A 12,362-nucleotide genomic window follows, 5' to 3' on the forward strand; every position below is an offset into this window, starting at 1 on the left:
ACGTTGTGGTAGGGGCAGGTAATCCAGACTATTAACTGAGTTCATAAACAATGCAGCGCAACGCTTATTGTGCTGTACACGTGCTTCCCGTGTCCCAAACTAGAAAGAACAAGACAACACTGACCGATAAAATCGTGTTTACACAATTACGGTATACACATCAATGTGTAAAACAATAAAGTTCCACAGTTCACACAGATATATGCATTCGTTATCACAAAATCGCATGTTTAAATGGACGTTTAGAAAATATGTTCAGTGAAGTTAAGTGATTATGTTTAAGAAAATAGATTGGTAAAGGTTATACACAGATAAACGTGATAGCGCATTCATTCATGAAGGAAGTATAATATCGCATGTCTTACTGCGCATGCGTATGAGGCATGCAGGTTAGGTACATATAAACAATGCTAGTGTAAAGTGTATGTGCTCTCTCATTCTAACTTAACTTTGGTGGTGATTTTTTAAACAGGTTTGTGATATTTTGTGCGTATACAAATAAAATAAGAATATAAAGGTTGTAACTAGCATAATTCAAAAATAAGGTTAAGGAAACTTTACACTAAAGTTACACTAAAAGGTTAACATTTTCTCAAAATGAACTTTGTCAAAATCGCCATCAGGTATTATAAAGTATTTACTTTGAAATAGTTATGTAATATAGTAAGAGGTTGACGTTTACATTAATTGTTGCGATACGTAGCTGTTATATTATGACTGGTTTAACCCCTACTATTATTCTTAACAGGGCAGTTGATAATCCCAAGCATTTATTCTTCAATTATGCTTTTTCTAAAACGAAAGTGAAAGCAGTTTTAAAATTGAATCAACACATAACCTTAAGCATTTATTCGCCTTAGTTATGACTGTAAATCATGTTTAACTTAAAGGCAAAAGGTAGTATTATTATTATTATTATATTATTATTTTAATTATTATTATTATTATTATTATTGTTATTATTATTATTATTATTATTATTATTATTATTATTATTATTATTATTATTATTATTGTTATTATTATTATTATTACATTGTATTATTATTATACCCCACAAACGAAGTTGAGGGGGTTATATAGGAATGAGCTTGTCTGTCTGTCGGTCTGTCTGTCGGTCGATCCGTATTAAGTGTCCACTCTCTAATTCGAATTGTTTTCATCCGATCTTCACCAATCCTGGTCAGAAGTTATGTCTAGATGATGTCTAGGTCAAGTTCGAATATGGGTCATGCCGGATCAAAAACTTGGTCACGAGGTCACTTAGTGCGTATTCTGTGTCACCATAGTGACAAAGCTCTAGTTATTGTTGTGGCAGTAGAAGCATCAGTAAAAGTAGTAGTAGCAGCAGTAGAAGTAGTAGCAGCAGCAGCAGCCGCAGTAGTTTTTTTTATTATTATAATTATTTATTTTTTTAAATTCTGCCTTCAGCCCTGTGGCGGTATATTGGTAAATTTATATCTACAATGAGTGAACATGTATAGCTATTAAAATCATGACGCTAATAGCGTAGACTCCAGGCGAACAAGATAACATTTATTAAATGTGTATTATGAGTCCCTTTAATATCATTTCAAAAATATATATTGCAATAAATCATTAATCTCTACGGGTACATCATATTTTCATACACAGTCATTTTCTAAAATATTGTTAGAAAATAAAATTGTTTCGGTAGCAAATGTTATTGCCGGAAAAGTAAAACGTGTTTTATTCAATTATTCAATAACTAATTTATAAATTGTATTTGCTTTTCCGTAATGGCTTAACTTTGGATTGCATTTAATGTTGCTGTGATCAAGGTCAAGGTCATCGTTACCAGAAATAAACAAATGTAAATAACATACTGGTTAACAGTATATTTATGAATCCTTATATCAAAACCTTGCTATAGGTAAGAAATGGGATGGGTTTCGTCAAGTTGAGCGTTATTTTAAAACAAAAATAGCAAAAGCGGTTTCCGATCAATTATTCATTTCTTTATTGGTGAAATACACTTACATTTTAATATACCTCTCATATGGACGGATTTCTAGCTGGACTGCTAGTTACATATTGAAACGTATCTCTTTCCGATTACAAGGTAATGTTTTCGTATCAGTTCAAAGTATTTTCAAGCACGCATGGCTGGACAGTTGCCAGATAAGTACATGGATAAGCTGGAGTCCTGGATTGGCACGGGACCAAAAATATTCACCTTGCTCTACAAGATTACCAAGGATGGGTGTGACGCTGCCACATTTCATCAGAAGTGTGACAATCAGGGACCCACTGTGACCGTATTGTACAATCAACAAGGCTCGGTGTATGGGGGATATGGGAGTGCAAGTTGGAACAGTACTGCAGCATACATAAATGATGCACAAGCATTCTTGTTTCAACTTAAGTATTCTGGCAGTGATAAATATACCAAGTTTCCTGTTTTGAAGTCAGCTAATGGTTTAATATGGAAGTTCAGTTAATGGACCTACGTTTGGTGGGGCCCATGATCTGCTTACTTATTCCGGAAATATAACTTCTTTGGGAGGCAGTTTTCCATTCAATGGCTACATGAAGATAGGACAGGGTAACTTCTACAATAACATGGGTTTATTACCTGACCAGATAAACAACGGAACAATGGCTGTGATGGAGATGGAGGTCTACTGTTTGACAGGTATCAAGGTTAAGTATGGTGAACATACACTTACTTAAAGGGACCCTGCCGTCTTGGTGACAATTTCATTTAAACAACAATTCATCTTTAATACTTATATGTGATAATGGTTTAGAAGATAATATTAAACAGATGTTCAAACCCACTTGCTAATAATGGTCTTGCTAGTTTCGACCATTTTATTTGTGTTTCTTGAGAAAATAACAATGTTATGTATCCAACGATTAAACGATATGTGATCTATAAGCTACTGAAAACAATACAATATATTGGTTTTCTATTTAAAAGACCGATTAAAGATGCTTTTTTAAATAAATACGCAATATCAAAACCCCAATGTCAAATTAATTTGTTTCCCGTTTTTCACTTTAACTGCCATTTGTGATTATATGAAACGATAATACTATTTATATGATTGTATTATTTTCAGACGGAGAAAGAAAACCTGTTCCTTGGCGAAAAACCCCTGAATGGAACGAAAAGGTACATAATTGTTTTTCATTAAGTCGTCTATAGGTTTACAAACGTAAAATTGTATTCAACGAATTTATATCTGGAATTGATATATATATTTATTTATAACACTCTTTCTTCGTTTATATACACCATTTTGTAGTGATGGTTGAACCTTTTTTATCATGCTCATTTGTATACTATAAATTATCGTCACAAATGTAAAAGCTAATTTTATTTAATTCAACAAGCAGTATCAACCTTCTAAATGGATAAATAGTAGTTAGTCGTTATAGGTTATACGTATGGAAATAAGACCAATTGCATATTTGTACGTTTCAACTATCATAGGCAAAATCTAGAGCAATACATATATGGCCAACTCTTAATAAGACCTGTCTGGTTCCGTTACATATATCAGACAGACCCTTATTATGCGAATGCTGTACTATGTAACCTTAAACATTCAGTTCCTGGACACGTTGATGGAAGAAATCGTTGCGTTTAAGCCTCCCAGAGAGATGGGGCTCTCAGCGGTCCGGGTTCTGATGCTGGGCCCGGTGGGGTCAGGCAAGTCAAGCTTCTACAACACCATCAACTCCGTCTTTAAGGGTCGCATTTCACAAGGGGCTCGCACCGGAAAATCTGCACACAGCATCACTTCGGCGGTAACGATCCTTTAAGTTCTTACCATAAGGTTTTCAGTGTTCATGTCAACATCTAACATCGATTTATAGATTATAGAAGTCGGAAAGAATGTTCTTGTGGGTGGTGATTGTAATTGCCTAAATTGATTTGATAATCGAACGGCCCTCTAACTTTCGTTTAAATTATTTAATTCGTTATAACCTGAATAACGAATACCATTTCTAGTTACATGTTTGTATTAATTGGAACTTTGGTAAATGTGTGTCTGTAGTAATTGTTCAGAAAGTGTTGTTTCCCATAAGTTACATCCACACAATATTCTTAAAATCTAAACTTTTAATAATAGGTTGTTACCGAGTTGATGGAATTTTGTATTTTGAATGTTTTTTTACTACATTATAACATTCCTTTAGAGATTTTGGTAAAATATCCATTATCCATACTGTAAAGTAATTTACTCTTTTAGCAGGAAAGCAACTTGTGATAGAGGGGCTTCTAACAAGCAACAAAAATCGTCGAATTTTATTCACTTGGACGTCTAAATGATGCTTAAGTAATATTTTCAAATCCTTTGCAACAACATATAAACTTTGTATAATTTCAGTACACACCCCATTCAACAAAAAGTCGGTCTGGTTCGGTTCTTAACTTCCGGCTCTGTGATACCAGCGGCTTGGAGGTCACTGAGGGTTTGAACGGCATTTTCTACATCGAGTCCAACTATTTGTTAAATGGCCATATTCCCGATTACTACGAGGTATATGATACGATAGTGGTATTCTTATTTAATTTGTATGATATATAAATAAAACTTGCATTTTCCTACGAATTAGCTTTAGGTGCGAAGTTGAGCACATTAGGTTATATGTTTATTACAATCATGTTTAAATACAATTAAATAATCAAAATAATGTATCTTACGAGAATAAACAATGCTTTTTTTTATCTACTCATGATTTAGCATTCCTAAAAATCAAAGTATGTTGCTATAGTTATAGCTCAACGCTAATCCATTTTTGAATTAGTTTCCACAATACACCGTATTGAATGTTAAGCTGCCAGCAATAACGTCTGTTGGTATGATGTGTTGATATTGCACTGCGACAAAGTACTTAAAACATACAATACATCAAAGCAAAAAACTGTATTAGCGGTTTCGTAATTAGTCTATTGTCTTCTCTTCATTCAGTTCAACCCAGCTGTGCCTATTTCACCGGATACTCACGGCTTCGTTGCACAACCTTCTTTTGCGGACAAAATTCACTGCGTTGCCTTTGTCATCGATGCATCTAGCATGGAAGAAATACCACCAAAACTGGTTGAAAAGATTATTAACACACAAAAAAATAATGAATCTCAAAGGTATGGAAAATTACAGTGGATCAATCAGTTAGGTGTAATACAAAGCGTACGCTGTCTTTTGAGAAGGCAAAGTAAATCCAACGTAAAAAAATTATGTAAACATGTATTCAGTATTGCAGCATTGAAACAACAGAGTAATGGCAGGGTGATAAAATCGTTTTATTTGTCACTGGTATTTTATTTAAGTTGTTTAGGTAATTATCTATACATTGAGCACATCATAACATGCTTATACATAGATTTTATCCGATGTAACCGCCATGCAAAGCTTTAACGGTTAAAATCAAATTGGTATAGAGGAATAGGTACGGTTGCAGAGATATTACGTTTTATAACAAAACAAACTAACCAAATGTCTTCTGAAATTTCGACAAGTTTATTGTCGTTACTCGAAATTGAATTTTTCAGGGATTCCGCAGGTCGTTTTGTTGAGCAAGGTTGACCTGGAGTGCAAAGGAGTAGCCTCAAATGTGTTTAAAAGTGCCGGAATCAAAAATGCTGTCGAGAAAGTATCCACGATGTTCGGTCTACAGTTGAACAACATCTTACCGGTACAGAACTACGTATCTGAGATGGAGTTGGACGTAGACACGAGCATCCTGGCCCTACTTGCTCTGAGGCAGATTCTTAACCTTACAGAGGATTACATGGAAGGACTGCAAACGAAGATGAAGCGATTAAAGGTGTCGGCTGATAATTATGAGCAGTCGTCGGAGGAAGCAAATGACAAAGAGTAGTTATAAAACTGTGTGCATAGAAGTGTGGATATCTGCAGAATAGTTATGCGTTTTATCAATATAGTTTTATGAAAGGAGAGGCGAGCGAGTTTGAATACTTTCGCTAAAAGGATTAAGAATGCTTTTCAGAAAACAAACAAAAACCAGTAGTTAGTAAGATGTTCGTGGATGATATGATTGGGTGTTTGCAAAAGACGTGTTACAAAAACATAATTTTAATCATAACATTTTAAGCGGCTTAGTGCCTCGGTTAATACATTTAAGCATGTGCAAATTAATGCAAACGACAAAACAAATTATATGCATTAATGAACTGATGCAGAAAAGGAAAAGATGATTTATCGTCAGCATATTTTAAAGAAATTTGAAGCGATTTACGTCAGTGTCTGATAGGCGTGTCAGTATCGGCTTAACTTAACGACACATACTAAGTGGTTAAATGTGCTACGTCTTTTTTGGGTTTATGGATTTTTTCTTAGTTTTTGTTTATTCCTACATGCTTATTTGTCATCTGAGTTATGTATGCCATGTTGTATTCATGGATTTAGTGGAACATGTATTTGGATTAAAATACCATACAATGTGGTATTCGTGTTTATGTATATTTAATGTTTCAATATTGTTGTTTTATGTGCTTCACTTTGCGAGATTCACTAGATACATTGCTTTGTTAAATGTTCAGTTTTATAAACATTGTACCTTGCTATTGTCGGGACACAATGTATGTAAAGAGTACATGCTTAAAAGAGAAGATGAAACGAGTACATGTTTAAAAGACAACAATTATGAAATGGGTAATTGTCCTATGATATGGTTTGTATGACTTTAGTAAACCAACATAACAAATTATATTCTTCCTTACTGCATTCAAGTTATGCAATAATAAAAAGCACACACACAAATGCCTTGCTACAACAGATTGACCATCCTGGTCAATCAATTACATCCACACCATTCAAGTGATGTCACTTATGACGTAAAGCTGGTTCAATTCTAGTATTCTTCAACAGATAAGTAACTTAAACTTTTCAAATGCGTACTCAGTTGAATGTTTTTATGCTCCCCGAAAATTTTCGGGGAGCATATAGATGCCAGTTTGTCCTTCCTTCCTTACGTCACACTTTTGTTACAGTTTCTCATAGCGTCTTCAATATTTTACCGATCTCTTACATATTTGGCATGTAGGTACCTTGCATGGACCTCTACCTTTTGATGAGGTTTCAGGTCACTGGGGTCAAGGTCACCTAGGATTATAATAGATTTTCTCAAGGTCATACTTTTTTTTCCCACACAATCAACCCATATATCGACAAAGCATCATTAGAGAGCATCCATCAGTTTCACTTATACTCTTTTTTTCTGAGCTTCTGATGACCTTGTCTAGAACACTTTAATTGCACTTTGTTGCATCGTGAGAATAACAAGTGTGTTGTATATTGAAATTGCATAGGTATGTTAATGGTAGTATTAGAAATTGGCGGATCAAAACAAACTGCTCCATACTCCTCAGATGGCCTTCATAAATCTGAACTGGGTCTTAGCACCGCTCGTTTGCAGTGTCACGTGGCTGTATTCGTGGAAAACATGGAACAACGTACAAATTTATTTATTTTTGTTTTTATTTTTACTTACAATACAAAACCGATGATAAAAAGCCATGTTTTTGTGGCAGTATAGCATACTAATTATATTTGTGTGTGTATCCCTTAATCTTCAAACCCCACTTACACGAAGTTCGATATAATGAGAAGTTACTTTTGACATATTATTATCTTTCAAAATATAAGTCATTAATAGAAAGAACAACAGAGGAGAAAGAGTGTTCACATACATTAGAGTTACGTCAATGAGCTCAGCATAGAAGAAATGGAATTTTTACTTTAATACAAGCTATAAATTCTGAGAACAATGATTTTCGCATTGTTACCCTTTACTACTTATCTGAGATTAAGGAAGTGTAATCCATATTTCATCATATTAACTGTGTCGAATGCCTTTTTTAATTCAATAAATGCATAGTATAATTTTAAATTGTTATTGAGCACTTTTATTATAAAGGTATGAAGTATAAAAACAAAAACAGTTGTACTCTTATTATCTCCAAAACCATGTTAAGTGTCTTTTATCCTTTGTTTGTCTTCACACCATTTATAAAGTCCATTTATTACAGGTAGTGAAACTATTTTAAGCCATTATATTTGTCAGAGCAATTCCTCTATAGTTTAACAGATTATATTTATAAATGTTCATGTCAAATACATAGTAAAATATTGCATACAAAGGAGAACAAGGTTTTTGTTATTGTTAGTCCAAAACGCAATATCTATATATGGTAATATATATACATGTTTAATAAATTGAAAGTAACTATACCAATGAGAGGGACGGAGTTTTAACTGCCCATTAAATCTTTCCCAGATCGGTTTAAGTGTATTGTGTATAAAAGATGACACATTTTGAAGCAATTACAGCTGAGTAGTCTGTATAATAAACCGTTCTTAGCATAATTAGTATATGTTGTGATTGGATCCAAAACAATAACAAACAAATATTGTAAGTTTATTAAACATTTAATCAGTTAATGGTATTCATAACGAAATAAATTATGAAGCACTATTCATAAATGTCATAACTATATACACGCCCAAAAATACTTTGACTAGAATTTGTATTTACAGTAAATCTCCAACAACAATACTAATGTAGCATAACATATATTGTAGCAATATAATCACTGTTATAATATTTACAAGTAAGAACAATGTGTATAAACCGCGCAAGCTATAAAGAATGTACAGAAATGGCATTCTGGCAACATATACTCACTTACGCACATTATTATTACCTAAATGCACATACGGCTATGCAAAGTGACCATAAATGAATAGAAATGAAGTCAAAATTATGTATTTTATAAAACAATAAAGAAAATATACCTGGTTAACTTTATCATCAAATTTTGTTTACAAGTCGTCTGAAAGGTCTTGATACACTGTCAAAGCTTGAAATGTCTATTTAATTATTGTTGCTGTTGTTGCATGCTATTTTTTTCTTTATAAACTAAATTAAAATCAATTGAGAGATGATGGGCTGTATTCATTCATAAATACCATGATATCAATGATTGTTCTCTTAGTTTAAAGACTAGAGCATCACTGTTTTAAAGATAATCATCTTATATCTGGTAATATAATAATGTGTGGCTCATTAAGTATGAGCATATATATTTCTGAATAAAATACTATTTCAATTTTGGTCCTTATCCTGCATAGCAAATATTATCAACTTCGAGAAATTGATACAACAAAAAAGAACAACCTGTGTGCATCAATCATGATGTTATTTACAGATTGCTCTCCAAAAGGACCCTAGCTGCAACATTAAGCTCGTTCCTTATCAACACAATTAATAAAAAAAAAAAAAAATCTTCTTATGCATAAGACTGGTTTTATTTGACTAAATTATGAATAAACGCTTGATTTTTTTTCAGGAAAAAAATAAAACCAACAGATTTGTCTTATTAAAAAACATTTCGAGTATGAACTATTGCGGTTCACACAGAAAATGAATATTTCATTTACATTTGACTTTCATATTGTCCATGTTAACTTTGAGGACGTAATGTCTGTACCTAATGTTTTCAAAGAAATAGATGATGATAGAATTAATGTGATCAAGACCTCAATCTGCCATATTGAATACATTTTCAGTATAAGTAATACTATTATAATAGTAATTTGTCGAATAAATCCTTTTATAGTAACCAGTACAGGAATCAAGCTGAATAGATCAATGTTTTTTCATCACTTATACACCACAATTGTATAATTTGATTGGGCAAAAACAAAATCAAGTATGAATATAGGAAACAACTTGTGGCAAGTGATTAAATTAATTTATGCTTATCAGTTCATAAGCATCAGATTATGGTAATATATTTGAATTAAATATTTGACCTACACTGACTATGTATTCTTAAAATTTCACATTATCAGTGTTTCGTATATATTAAAGTAATCCATATAAATAACCAATCTACATTTGCGGTACACTGTCTGTTATAATAACACAAGATGTGTTTGTCAGAAACAAAATGCCTCCTACTGCACCGTTTTTTTTTTTACCTTTGACCTTGAAGAATGACCTTTACCTTGACCTTTCACCACTCAAAATGTGCAGCTCCATGAGATACACATGCATGCCAAATATCAAGTTGCTATGATCAATATTGCAAAAGTTCTGACCAAACTGTAACCTAGGTTAAAGTTCTGGGACAAAAAGACAGACACACACAATGACAGACAGACGGGCCAAAAACAATATACCCCCTTTTTTATAGAGGGAATAAAAATAATATTTATAACTAATTGAAATGGCAACCGTAGCTTAAGGTTTAATGCTTTTCATATATTAAAATGGTAACTTATAAAACTTGTGACATGTACGGGTAAAACTTGTTACGTATAACATTGAAACTTGCCCAGAAAACTTTTCATACAGCAGCTGCCATATGTCATTCAAATAAATTCAATGAGTGCGTAGAATTTATGAAATAATCAACAAATATATTCTATCATATTCAACAATACAACTTATGTTTGGATTTCATACTAACTAATTCACATTATACATGTTTATATATCACAGAGTTTAAATGAAATACTTTATGAAGCAAACAGCATCTGTACATCTTGCTTAAGATATTTGAATTATTTTTAATAACAAATCTGCAAAAATATACATATTTTTTTTTTACAAAACAAATTGTCATAAACACCTGATTTTTCAATTACCAGAAATATAAGTAAATATCCTAAATCAATTGAAATAGCATCTAGACATGACCAATATTATATCACACTAATTACATGTTAATATTATATACATTTTTGTATCTATTACGAAACACTGCTTCATAATGTGGGTACATAAACATTAAATAAACAAATACTCAAATTTAACACATAGTCGCACAGAAAAATGAAAATAAAACAAAAGAATGAACAAGTAACATACACACAAATAACATTGCACAGTGACTGATTGTAAGAGCAGCATTTGTTCTCTACAAACAAGAATGTTTGTGATAGTTCATTACACAAATCAAATGTATGACTGCCATCGGCTCTCTTGGATTGGGGCCAGTCACTGGTTCTGCTACTGTCACCTTGCCCTCTCCACTTGGTAATGCAACAATGTCACTCACATTACGTAAATTAAAGCACCACTCAATAAGCCCCATCCCCAACAATTTTTGAGGTGATAAAAAATAACTCACAAAAACTTACGACTTAAGACTTCAAATACCTTTATAAGACTTTATATGCTCAAATACTAATTGCAAAACAAAACTTAATTACAATAATTTCAGTCTCATTATTATGTTATCTTTATACTTGAGCCTGACAAATGTAAATCTCCTAGGGACAATTATTAGGGAACTATGGGTACTTAATTGTAAAATAGCAATCTCGAATACTCAAGATACATACACTAAATATTGTCTAACCATAACAATAGGATTGTCTTAGAGGAAATCGAAATGTAAGGGTACAAAACTCTGTACATGCAATACATCATGGAGCATTTTCTGTCCCAGGATCACCTTGGCATGGTAACAAAGGGCTGGAAACCATGTACTGGAAAGACATTGACACCATTTCATCACATAATATGGCACACAGACACACTTAAGGGCACCACTTAATCTCGTTTTCATAAGCACCACTTCGTAGTATTACCATCTACCATCATAAAAATCCCTTCCACAATAAAGTCTGGTAACACTTGTGAGTCATATCAATGTTCAATACAAGGTCGCAAATTTGTGTAGTCAAATAATTATATGACCTTGACAGGGAAAAGATCGAATTCTGTAAAGAGGTCAAACATCATTTTACCAGAGCAGGTTTATCCCATAATGAGGTTTAAATACATGAAACGTAAACAGTTCAGTGACCACACGCGCAGGGCTAAATACAACATCCCATTAGGTCGTTTGACAAGTCTCAGAGGTCATGAATCTCATGTCCCATGGAGATTTATTTTCTTTTTTAAATTGTTCGCCGTTTTCAACAGTCTTTTAATCCACAGCAAACACTTTCAAAGCCAGAGTAGATATTTTTGGTCTAATGTTCTGACTCATGAAATGTCACCTTAAAGGTTTTCACTATTTAAATGTTGATGATGAACAATTGAGTTCACATGACCACTGATGAAACAAGACGATCACAAGGTTGATCTTAAAATACTGTTTGATCACAATTAATTATCACAAGCTATGGGAATATAACAAAAAGTAACACATCTTTAAATATAGAAACACAAATACATGGCTGTATTATTTAACATTTGATAACTATATTATGATATATTATTAACTATTCCACCATACCGACTGTTGCCGTAGTATCTCTGTTTTATCCATTTTTAACCTCTGAATCTCGATTTTTAGTTTATCAACCTTATATATTCATGAATTTGTCAGGCAGATTGAACAACTTAAA

The 12,362-nt window shown here is 32.7% G+C and overlaps 1 pseudogene; it reads left to right on the forward strand.

Annotated features, from left to right (window-relative positions):
• Positions 1-202: 202 nt before the first annotated feature.
• On the forward strand, positions 203-8,146 carry LOC127843958 (interferon-induced protein 44-like; annotated as a pseudogene).
• Positions 8,147-12,362: the final 4,216 nt, after the last annotated feature.

This window comes from Dreissena polymorpha, chromosome 9 (genome assembly GCF_020536995.1).
Source record: "Dreissena polymorpha isolate Duluth1 chromosome 9, UMN_Dpol_1.0, whole genome shotgun sequence".
Classification (NCBI taxonomy): Eukaryota; Metazoa; Mollusca; class Bivalvia; order Myida; family Dreissenidae; genus Dreissena; species Dreissena polymorpha.